Source organism: Enhydra lutris, unplaced genomic scaffold, assembly GCF_002288905.1.
Source record: "Enhydra lutris kenyoni isolate GAN:26980312 unplaced genomic scaffold, ASM228890v2 scaffoldscaffold11, whole genome shotgun sequence".
NCBI lineage: Eukaryota > Metazoa > Chordata > Mammalia > Carnivora > Mustelidae > Enhydra > Enhydra lutris.
This window is the reverse complement of record NW_019154095.1, coordinates 5,689,907-5,702,789: the sequence shown is the minus strand read 5'-3', so window position 1 is coordinate 5,702,789 and position 12,883 is coordinate 5,689,907. Positions and strand designations below refer to the sequence as shown.

Below are 12,883 nucleotides of genomic sequence, written 5' to 3'. Positions count from 1 at the left end.
GAAGGTAGCATGTATTTGCCTATATATGACAGTCTACTTTAAGTTTATTGCAAGTTAAGTTTGAATGCATTCTATAACTCTGCATTATTATCCCCCCAACATTGTTTGATTTCATATTTTACATCTTTTTATTTTCTGTATCTCTTAACCATTGCAGTTTTTGTTAAATTTACTATTTTTCTCCTTTAACCTTCATACTATGTTTATAAATGGTTAATTTACCATCTTTCCTATATATTTAACTTTACCAGTGATTTTTTCTTTCCTTTCCTTTTTTTTTTTACTTTTAAATGTTTTCTTGTAACTAATTTGTGCCTTTTCATTTCAGCTTAAAGAAGTCCTCCAGAATTTCTTGTACAACTAGTTGAGTGGTACAAGTTGATAAGCTTTTGGTTATCTGGAACAATCTATATCTCTCCTTCAATTCTGAGTGACAGCCTTGTTGGGTAGAGTGTTCTTGATTGGATGGTGTTTTGTTATTTTCTTTTCCCTTTCAGTATTTTGAATATATCATGACACTCCCTTTGGGCCTGCAAAGCTTCTGCTAAAAGGTCTGCTCATACTCTCTCTCAGAACCTTCCTGCAGCTGTTCTCAGACCTTGCTGCTTCAGCCTCTGGGACACATCCCATCCTTCCATCCTGTGACTAGCAGTACAGAAAAAAAAAATTCCATATCATTTTCTTGCTCTGTACACACCTTGAGGCGAGCAAAAAAATTAAAATGAATTTTAACAGTGAGGGAAATTGTGCACATCCAGGCCAGTCAGTGTGGTAACCAGATCAGGGCCAAGTTCTGGGAGGTAATCAGTAATGAACATGGCATCGACCCCACTGGAACCTAGCACAGTGACAGTGACCTGCAGCTGGATCACATCTCCATGTACTACAATGAAGCTACACATGGAAAATATGTTCCTTGTGCTATCTTGGTGGATCTAGAACCCGGGACCATGGACTCTGTTCACTCAGGTCCTTTTGGGTAGATATTAAGACAAGACAACTTTGGTTTTTGGTCACTCTGTGGCAGGCAACAACTGTACCAAGGGCCACTATACAGAGGGGGCTGAGCTGGTTGACTCAGTCCTGGATGTGGTGAGGAAGAAGGCCGAGAGCTGTGACTGCCTGCAGGGCTTCCAGCTGACCCATTCACTGGGTGAGGGCACAGGCTCTGGAATGGGCACCTTGCTCATCAGCAAGATCTGAGAAGAGTATCCCGACCACATCATGTGTGGGACCCTCACCCAAAGTGTCTGACACTGTGGTCGAGCCCTATAATGCCACCCTTTCCATCCATCAATTGGTAGAGAACACAGATGAGACCTATTGCATTGACAATGAGGCCCTTTATGACATCTGCTTCTGCACTCTCAAGCTGACTGTGCCAACCTATGGAGACCAGAACCACTTTGTCTCAGCCACCATGAGTGGTGTCACCACCTGCCTCCACTTCCCTGGTCAGCTCATTACTGACCTCCAGAAGCTAGCCATCGACATGCCTTTCCACAGCTCCACTTCTTCATGCCTGGCTTTGCACCTCTGACCAGCTGTGGAAGCCAGCAGTATCGGGTCCTCACTGTGCCTGAACTCACCCAGCAGGTCTCTGATGCCAAGAACATGATGGCTGCGTGTGACCCCTGCCATGGCTGTTACCTCACTGTGGCTGCTGTCTTCCGTGGGCGGATGTCCATGAAGGAGGTAGATGAGCAGATGCACAACATGCAAAAAAGAATAGTAGCTACTTTGTGGAGTGGATCCCCAACAACGTCAAGACAGCGGTCTGCAATATCCCACCTTGTGGCTTCAAGATGGCAGTCACCTTCATTGGAAAGAGCACAGCCATCCAGGAGTTCTTCAAGTGCATCTCAGAGCAGTTCATGGCCATGTTCCTGCACCAGGCCTTCCCCTACTGGTACACAGGTGAGAGCACGGACAAGATGGAATTCACTGAAGCTGGGAGCAACATGAATGACCTTGTCTCCGAGTACCAGCAGTACCAGGATGCCACCACAGAAGAGGAGGAGGATTTCGGTGAGGAGGCTGAAGAGGAGGCTTATGGCAGAGCACCATCACCTCAGGCTTCTCCATTCCCTCAGCCTTCTCCATTCCCTCAGCCTTCTTCCTCAGCTGCCCCTGTCCTTTCCCTCAGAATTACATTTTCTGCCTCTGTCTCTCTCTCTCTCTCTCTCTTTTTTTTTCTTTTTTTGGAGGGGCAGGGGAGGTCCTAGAATACAGTGCTTGGCACATAATAAGCACTCAATAAACACTTGTTGTTTGTTGAATATCCCCTCTCTTCAACTCCAGGAAACCTAGATTTCTGCCATTCTGGGTAACCCTGTATTTCCTTTTGGTGTCCCCTTCTCCCATCTGTCCTGTTGGTACTTCCCTTTGTTTTTTAAGATAATTCTCCAAGAAGCTGTGTCTCATCAGATCCCATTTAGAACCAAGTGCTTAAAACCCAGTAGATGGCCACCATCCTAAGCCCATGTGTTGAACTTGCTTTTTTTCATATTGAAAATATAACATTGCCCCAAGAGCCAAAAATAAATGACAGCTGGAAAAAAAAAAAAAGTCTGCTCATAGTCTTAGGGGGAATTCCCTTGTACATAACAAGTTGTTTTTCTCTTGCTACTTTTAAGATTCTTTATCCCTAGATTTCAGTACTTTAATTATAATGTGTCATGGCATGGATCTCTTTAGGTTCATCTTTTTTGGAACTCTCTGGACTTCCTAGACCTGGATGTATGTTTCCTTTCCTACATTAGGGAGGTTTTCAGGCATTACTTCTTCAAGTAAATTTTCTTCCTCTTTCACTCTTCTTCTAGAATCCCTATAATGAATGTTATTTCATTTGATGTTGTCCTATAGGACTTTTAAGCTATCTTTATTTTTTTTTTTAATTCTTTAAAAAATTTTTTTTCCCTGCCCTGTTTGGGTGAGTTCCACTGCTGTCTTCCAGCTCTGATTTGTTCTTCTACTTCATGTAGTCTGCTGTTGAGCCCATGTAGTGTATTTTTAAAATGCAGCCTGCTATTGAGCCCTATAGTGTATTTTTAAATTCGGCTATTGTATTCTTTAGTTCTGTGACTTTTGTTAAGTACTTTCTTCTATTTTCTGTCTATTTGTTGAAGTTCTCATTGCATTCACTCATTCTTCCAATTTTGGTGAGCATCTTTATGACCATGACTTTGAACTTTTTATCTGGTAAGTTACTTATCTCTACTTCATTAAGGTCTTTTTCTGAGGTTTTGTCGTATCCTTTTATTTGGAATATATCCCCTATTTCCTCATTTTGCTTGACTCTGTGTTTTTTTGTATTCATTAGGCAAAACATCTACCTCTCCCAGTCTTGAAGGAGTGTCCTCATGTATCTTGAAGAAGTGTCCATGTGTAGGAGGTTAACCTTATCGTTCAACCTTACACAAATTCTTGGTTGTCTTTTGAGTCTTTGTGATTATCTAAACTGCCTGATTTATTCTTTTTTAAGTTCCAACTGTTGTATTTGCCAAGATCTGTCTGTACTCCAAGGGGAAGTAACTCAAGAGTACCCACTGTACAGTCCTTTGGGGCCACATTTGTAAACCCTGCTAGCCTCTAGACTGGGCAATCTGAATGTGTGCCCTGAGTGAGAGTTGGGAAAATCAGGGCTCTAGTGTATAATCTCTTTTCTGGGAGGTACCCACAAGATGTAGCAAAGCAAAGGAGGGATGCAAAGATGGTGTACCTGGCCTATATTCCCTTAGAGCACCTCCATAGCCTCTAGATGTGTGGTCATTCTGAAGCCTGCCCCTCATGCTGAAGTTATAGGATAAGTAAATAAATCATTGTCTTCCCTTTCTTCTTCTTCTCCTTCTCCTCCTCCTCCTCCTCTTTCTCCTCCTTCTCTTCCTCCTTCTTCTTCATGCCCTGGGAGGTGGTAGTTTGCCAGGAACTGTCTCTTTTATTGTTTCTGTCCCATGGGACCCTGAAGTACAAGTCCCCAGTTCACCAGAGCCAATGCCTAAGGGGTATCTCCTGTGTGGACTACATGTATCCACCGGTTTTAGTAAGGCAGGAGAGGAGTATAGGGTCAGGGCACACCAGTGGAGCATGCCAGTGCTAGTGCTGGCAAGATAGATGGAGAGCACAGGATTGGTGTCTACCAGTATCTCCATTCCTGGAGGGGGTCCCAATAATCCCTTGCCTCTCCAGAGCATGCTTTAAGATCAGCAAATGAATCTTTTTTTTTTTTTTTTTTTGCAGATGGTTCATGTGCTTTTCCAACTTCTTTTGTGCTGTGTCCTGGGATTACTGAGTCTATGTGAGCCCTTTCAGAGTGGAATCTCAGTTCCCTAGGTCCTTGGGGTCTCCTGAATGTAAGCCATGTTGGTTTTCAAAGCCAGATGTTTTGGGGGCTTGTGTCTCTGGTGCAGGTCCCTAGGGTTGGGGTACTTGATGTGAGGCACAAACCCCTCATTTCTTAGGGAGAATCTCCAGATTGTGAAATTGTTCCCTAGTGAGGCTTGCCTTGCTGGGGGTGGGGTGTTGGTGAGATTCTATCTCTGTATCTCCTATTTACCCTGATGTGACCCTTTTATCAGTTGTTGCAGAGAAGCTGTTCTGCTTGTTTTTGGATCTTTTTCAGACCCATATGTAGCTGTGGAGTTGTGTCCATGGGAAGAGGTGAGTTTAGGATCTTCCTATGCTGCCATCTTGAACTGCCTCTTCCACTTCTTGATTATTTGGCTCGTTTATTCTAGCTCTTGGTAATATGGGTGGCATCTTATCTCGGCCTTTATCAGAAACAGGCTGGGACATAGAATAGGTTACAGTTTTTCTTTCACTGTTTTACTGCACAGTGGGTTCTTTGGTCTGAGATAATACTGTTTGGGATATAATGTTAATAGAGAAAGCATCATGAGGGTCCTCAGAGTGTGGCACTTGTTAGGGCGTGGTAGGCATAGAAGCCAAGTACACACTGATTCCTCAGAGCGTGGTGCCTTTTTAAGGACTCATTGTTTGTCTTTGCTGATAGTGGATTAGATATTCGGCAGTGTTTGTCCCTATGTTAGCTGTTATCAAAGGGAGCTTGTGTGTGGGTCTCATAAATAGGTTCTTTATCTACCACTAAAGGTGACTAAGTTCATGGGCCCATTGCCTCAGCCCTATGGACACTAGGAAGGGAGATTTATACCTGTAACAGAAGTCATCCTTCCCATACGTTAAGAGTATCTTTGTAGGAAAAGCTCCATGGTGGTCATGAACACGAGTGTCAAGGATCTGCCTATTCTATGCCTGTCCTATAGGTTCAGTAATCTCTCTCCGGTACTTTCATGTGTTCAGTCTTCCTATTGTTTTTTTCTGTTTTGCTCCTGAACCAAATGCTGGGTAACCTCTGCCTTGGAGTATATACCCCAGCCAGTTCTGTCTCCATTTAAAGTAGATCTCCAAGTTCACCACTTCCAGCTCAATCCACTGAAAGCATCATTTTCACTATTGCCCTTCAAGACCACTTCTAGAAGTGGCTGTAATGTGACAGTTTATCATTTTCTGATAGTAACCACATGATGCACTGACCCATGTAGGAACTAGGCACACATTCTTTCTTCTTTCATCAGTTGTTCATAAAGAACCCTTCCATATGTGAATTGACAGGAACATGTCATTATTTCGTGCATTTAATTTTCTCATACCTTCTGGATCTGCAAAGACTCTGCTCAAAATATGCTACTCATCTCACAGTGGATGGTTGTTGGGCCAGTAAGAACCAGTGCCTCAGTGGCACTGGTAATATCGGCTTCTAATGGACAGCTGCAGATATGTTGTCACCTGTGTCTTGTAGTCTGGGCATCAGGTTCTATGTGCTAAGTCTCCTTTCAGGGATTGCCAGAGATTCCAGACAGTATTTTTACCACCACTGATCTACAGGGCTATAAGGCCATGGAGCTTGCCCAGAGTCTGAACCTACAGAAACTCTCTCTGGCTTTGGCTGAACTTAAACATGGAGCTTTCTGAGTTCCCTCAATAAACGGGTCACGTTGGATTTCCAAGTGTCATGCCTGCTGCCTGCAAACTCCAAAGAGGCAGTTGTGGTTTTAGTATTTACCCAAATTAGTTGAAAACCTACATCCCTGCAAAACCTGCACACAGGTGCTTTTAGCAGGGTTTTTTTTTTTTTTTTTCATAATTGCCCCAAATTGGAATCAATCAAAATGTTAGTTTTTCGTGAGTTGAGGTAGGGATGAAAATTCATAAAAATATCTGCTTTTTTAAATGGAAATGAACAAGATAATTATAAAATTTAGAGAGAAGGAAAAATAGAGTGCCTGGGTGGCTCAGTTGTTAAGCCTCTGCCTTCAGCTTGGGTCATGATCCCAGAGTCCTGGGATCGAGCCCCACATTTGGCTCCCTGCTTGGTGGGAAGCCTGCTCCTCCCTCCCCCTCTCCCACTCCCCCTGCTGGTGTTTCTGCTCTTGCTATCTCACTCCTTCTGTCAAATAAATAAATTAAATATTTTAAAAAGAAGAAAGAAAAAAATGGTCAAGAATATGTAGGACACTTCTGAATGTACATTCATACAATGGGATGTTATTCAGCAATAAAACTAAATGAGTTGTCAAGCTTAGGATACTAAGATAAACAAACTCTGGTCCATCCAGAAAATGAGATATTATTCAGTGCTTTAAAAAAAAAAAAAAAAAAAGAGCTATCAAGCCACGAAAAGACACGGAGGAGCTTTAAATGCATATTACTAAGTGAAAGAAGCCAATGTGAAAAGGCTTCATACTGCGTAATTCCAACTTTGTGACAAAAGGCAAAATTATGTACACGGTAAAAAAAAAAAGGGGGGGGTGTAAGTGTGGAAAGGGGGGTTGGGTTATGGATACGGGGGAGCATATGTGCTATGGTGAGTGCTGTGACATGTGTAAGCCTGGTGATTCACAGACCTGTGCCCCTGGGGCAAATAATACAATAATACTTTATATGTTAATAAAAATAATTAATAATAAAAAAATCAGTAATTGCCAGAGGAGGAAAAAGGGGATGAATAGGTGCATACAGGGAATTTTTAGGGCCATGACACTATTCTTAATGTTACTGAAATGGTAGAAGAAATTGTGGGGGAGATGAGATGAGATGAAAGTGGGTTCCCATCTTACAGATAAGAACTCTGTATCCTTCAGGTAATTTTTTTGTAAACTTAAACTGCTCCAAAAATAAAGTCTATTAGAGAAAATCCAGAGAGGCCCACCAAATGCTATTCTTTTTGAGTAGTAAACTTTGGGAAATAGAAGGACTTGCCCTGTATCTTAGAGGGAGTATTATGATATGTCCTAGAGCACTGGACCCCTAAACCTCTGTTAATAGATTAAGTCCCTGTATCTTAATGGGACCCTCTGGCACCAGGGTACTTACTGCTTGTTGTTCTCCAGGTTCAGCCATAATGATTTAATCAATACCGGATCAAAGTGATGTTCAAAAGCATGTGAAGATAAATGAGGCCCCTGTGAACTATATTATAAGAGAGAGTAAGAGCTGGCATCGATGGAGTGCAAAACAGTGAATTTGCCCTCCCCATTATGTGAAGATAAACTGCTTTGTTTTCTTCCTACTGAGAAGGTTTTCACTAAATTATCAGCTGTCACATCAAGTGCCAGAGTCTGTGTCGATCTCCTGCGGTGATGATCCCAAATGTGGCGCAGTCGCTGCCATGGGCTTTACTGGGTTACATTTATAGCTGTCAGCCCTCATCCATCATGTGCCACCTGAGTTTTGCAGGAGCCACAGAGGCACCTTGAGGAGGGTCCTAGGAGCTGGTGACCATGTCCCCGCGTAAGTCTTGGATGGCCAGACCTCTGGAATTGCTCGGTGGATGCAGCATCGCTGTGTAGTGTCTGGTCCACAGTGGGGAATAGTGTCAGAGCATGGAGGATACTAAGAAACGCATGCGGATACCGCAAGCCTCACCCACTTTCAGGAGTTTAGGTACTTATACCTCCAGGTCCCAGCTCCTGGGCGTGCTGTGTGCTGGCTGCCAGCATCTGAGTCCCTCCCCTAGAATTTCTTATGCTGAAGGAGCTTTCTCTTCCCAGATTTAGCCCCCCCGCCCCAGGTTCCCACTTCTGATGGTTTATGTAGGAAATCCCAGAAAGCCTATGGAATAATGGTTAGAAATATAAGCACAGTAAACATTTAATCATACAATTAGACAAGGGAATTTATAATAGCATCTGATGATATCCTGTAGGTAGGAATAAATCTAGACAGTAGATGTGTAAAATGTCTATGTAAAAGTCCTAAAATTTTACAGAGATCTAAAGTAATACACAGGTGAATCAATTTGTAGTGATTCTTTATATATTGTGAGCCTAATTCTTTGTCCTGTGAATACATAGGACTTAATGTTGTGAAAATTAGGGACACCTGGGTGGCTCCATCAGCGAAGCATCTGCCTTTGGCTCAGGTCCTGATCCCAGGGTCCTGGGATTGAGTCTTGCATCGGGCTCCCCACCCAACAGTGAGCCTGCTTCCCTCTGCCTGCTGCTCCCCCTGCTTATGCTTGCTTGCTTTCTGACAAATAAAATCTTTTTAAAAATGTACAAAGTTTAATTCTTCTCAAATGGATGTACAGATGCAATGCAAATCCAATCAAAATGTTATGGGCTCCCCCCACCCCACCCCCTCCACCATGGAACTCAACAAGATGATTCTGCATTTATATGGAGCAAAGATATGGCAGATGATGGTAGAGTACTTGTGAAGAAAAGGGGCGGAAAGAAGAGACTTGTCTTAATAGACTTTATTATGAATGTGTGATACTGGCTCAGGATCAGACAATTGGCCAATAAACTAGCATTTTTGTAGAAGACCGACACATGCCATGTGTCTGATCAGTCAGGAGAGGTGGTGGGATTCCTAGAACTGGAGAATAGCTATAGTTCTGACAATGACATTGAATTACCATCTCATGTATTAATGAGTTAACTGCAGAAGAATTAAGGAATTAGAAAAAAATTCTATTATGTTTTTATTTAAATTCAATTAGCCAACATCATTAGTTTCAGATGTAGAGGTCCGTGATTCATCAGTTGCGTGTAACACCCGGTGCTCATCGTATCATGTGCCCTCCTTAATGCCCATCATCACCCAGTTACCATTTCTCCTCACCCACCTCCCCTCCAGCAACCCTCAGTTTGTTTCCTATAGTTAAGGGTCTCTTATGGTTTTTCTCCCTCTCTGATTCCTCCCATCCTCTGTGATCTTCTGTTCTGTTTCTTATATTTCATATATGATTAAAACCGTATGATAATTGTCTCTCTCTGACTGGCTTTTTTCACTCAGCATAATACTGTCCAGTTCCATCCATATTGATGTAAGTGGTAAGATTTCGTCCTTTCTGATGGCTGAGTAACAGCCCATCATATATCTGGACCACATCTTCATCCATTGATCTGTTGATGGACATCTTGGCTCTTTCCACAGTTTGGCTATTGTGGACATTGCTGCTATGAACATGAGGTGCTTGTGCCCCTTCGGATCACTCCATTTGTATCTTTGGGATAAATACCCAGTAGTGCAATTGCTGGCTTGTAGAGTAGCTCTATTATTAACGTCTTGAGGAACCTCCACATGGTTTTCCACAGTGGCTGCACCAACCAACAGTGGAAGAGGGTTCCCCTTTCTCCACATCCTCACCAACATTTGTTGTTTCCTGTCTTACTCATTTTAGCTATTCTGACCAGTGTGAGATGATATTTCATTGTAGTTTTAATTTGCATTTCCCTGATGCCAAGTGATGTGGTGCATTTTTTCATGTGTCTGTTGGTTATTTGTATGTTTTCTTTGGAGAAATGTCTGTTCATGTCTTCTGCCCTTTTCTTGACTTGATTATATTGGGGGGGGTGTTGAGTTATATACGTTCTTTATAGATCTTGGATGCAAATGAATATAATCTTAGATACAAATAAATTTTTAAATTATAGGTGAAAGTCTTTGGACCTTGGAGTGAACAAGTTGCTTAAATAAGATACAAAGTGCTTTGATTATGAAAGAAAAAAATGGTAAATGACTATGACAATAAGCTCTCTTGTTCAACAGATATTTTAAAGTAAAAAGATATAAAAAATAAAAAGATAAAAATGAGTGCAAAACACAAGATTTTCACAAACACAATTGAAAAGACCTATCAAGAATATATGCAGAATTTTTACAAAACAATAAGAAAAATAATTTCATAAGAAAAAAAAAACTTGGCAAAAGATAAACAGGCATTTGATTGAACAAAACATATTTTGTCCACTAAAACATAAAATGATTTTCAATATCATTAGTGATCAGGAAAATACAATTAAAGACCTCAGTGAGTTATAATTTTATGTCCAAAAATGAAAAATTCTCAAAAATGAAAAACTCGACACTATCAAGTTCTGTAGCAGGTATGAATCCATGGAATCTTTTAGACATTACTGGTGATCATCTCAGTTGTCCTAGCTTCTTTAGAAAACACATTAGCGTTAACTTCTAAAGTTAAATATTGACTGAATTCATGTCCCAGCAATCACACCAAAGTGAAGCCCTTAAACATGTTCTTCAAGAGATATGAACAAGAATATTTGTAGCAACACTGTGTATAAAAGCAAACACCTGGCCACAACCCAATTGTGCATCCACAGGAAAATGAATGAATAAATTGTATGTTTTATAATGGAATATTATCAGGTTGTATCTCAAACTGATTACAGTGGCAGTGAACTCCATGGATGATTTTTAGTAAAAAATTAAGTGGAAAAATGAGACCCATTACATACATATGTGGTCGAAGTCCAAACCACTACATATATGATATATATGATATGATATGTACAGATGCAGTTAAACTCTCCGAAAAATAAAGTAACAATGAATGTGGTTTCAGGACAATGCTTAACTGGGGTGTGGGAAGGGGTGGCATATCATCTTTAAGGTCATAGCCTTTATTTTGTTTTGTTTGTTTTGTTTGGTGGGCTTTGTTTTGTTTTGTTTTAGAGAGAGAGCGTGCACATGAGCCGGGGTGAGGGGCAGAAGGAGAGGGAGAGAGGGAATCCCAAGCAGGCTCCATGCCCAGTGTGGAGCCTGATGCAGGGCCCTGAGCCAAAATCAGGAGTTGGACCCTTAATCAGCTGAGCCACCTAGGCGCCCAAGATGGAGTATTTGTAAATGTTTTACATTATGTGAAAAAGCAATAATTAAAGGGTCGCTTATGGACCAGTGATGAAAGTGTGTCATGAGTGAATAGTAGGGATAACCCTTTGCCCTGAGGTGCTAATGGGGAAAGATACAGTAACTCTCTTTGTACATACATTGTTTCATACATGTGTGAGTCTCTCTATTCACCATTGCAAACAGTAGAATTGTTAGTTACAGGATATTTGAATTGTAAATGTTGATAAACACTGCCAGTACTCTAGGTTGAACTTACTTGCCCTTCCTGAAGCAATACATGAACACTCCTACTAGCTCCTGTTCCTGTCAATACAGAATTCTGTCATTTACTTGAAATTTGCAGGAAGACAGGTGAAGCCTATCTCATTGGAATCACTGTGATTTTATTGTTGAGAATTATTACCTTTTATTTAAGATATATTTGAATTTCTTTCTCTGTAAAATGTCTTCTCAGCTTTACATTTTTGTCCAATTTCTTTTGGGCTATTTCTTATCAATGCTTAGATCATTATAAACTAAACCTTTCTTTTATGATAATGTTGGAAATACTTTTCCTTATTTGTTTCTTGTCTTTCTACCTTGAGTTTTTTAATCATGCAGAAATTATTTTTGTAGTCAGATTTGTCCATTTTTACTTTGATAACATCTGAATTGTATGCCTTAATAAGAAATGGTTGCTCTCGAAGAATATAAACAACTTTATTTCCCCCCTTTTAGTACTTTTTGTCTCATTTCTCAAGTTTAAAAATCTGTCCCACTGGCAATTTCTTGGAGGTCAGTTGGAGATGGACATTTTCCCACAAATGTCTCTCTTGTTGTCTTCACAACATTATTGACATTTTTTCCCTGCTGATGTGAAACGTCATCATTATTTACTACAATTTTCCATGTGCATCTGATGTGGGGTTTTCCACCTTGTTTCACTGATCTGTTTATCTAATCAGCAGTGCGGCCTTATTTCTTTTAGACACTATTATACTGTCTGGTAAGGAATAGTTTTTATTATCTGTGTTTCCTAGATTTTACAGATAATTTTTGTAATGGGCTTCATTATTATTTTCACTTTATCTCATGTCCCCTTTCCCTTGAAGGGGCATTTAATTTTATTCCTCTTGGGCTTCCTGTAGACTTCAGAATTGCCCATGGAGACTTGCTTGGACGCACAGAGTAGGAGTGGTCATGGGATGCACCTTGTCCGACCAGTATTTCCAGGGCCTTCCAGTGTGTAGCTGTGTTTACCTCCAATCATGAGAGGTGCACTCCTGGGTTAGGGACAGAGATCTCAAACGTTTCTCTTTGCAGGAAAGCTTACTAACACAGTCTAATTAATCCTCATAACTATCTTATAATTTAGCAGCCTGTACTACCTGTTTCTAGGGGTTCCTTTTCTCTAAACATAATTCTCTAATATACTTTTAAAGTATACAGCTTACTTTTAAATTATTTTTACCCACAAATTTTCATCATAAGCCTTTATCAGTAATTATTTTCACCTATGCCAGGCTTCAATCATAAATGATTATTTCCAAGGGTTCAGAAGGACTGTTGAGTCGAATTTTCTATCATGCTAGTAATGTGAGTTCATGCAACTCAATGAGTCGTTCTCTCCTTCCTTATGTAGGCTTCCTTAGCTGTGTATGTTAAGCTCACTGACTGGGTGGGAAGGGGCCACATGGAGGAAGGGGCACATGGCCTGGAGTAGGCT

General features: G+C 41.0%; 1 pseudogene; it reads left to right on the top strand.

The window, feature by feature from the left end:
• The first annotated feature begins 740 nt into the window (after window positions 1–740).
• Window positions 741–5,991, top strand: LOC111144398 (annotated as a pseudogene).
• Window positions 5,992–12,883: the final 6,892 nt, after the last annotated feature.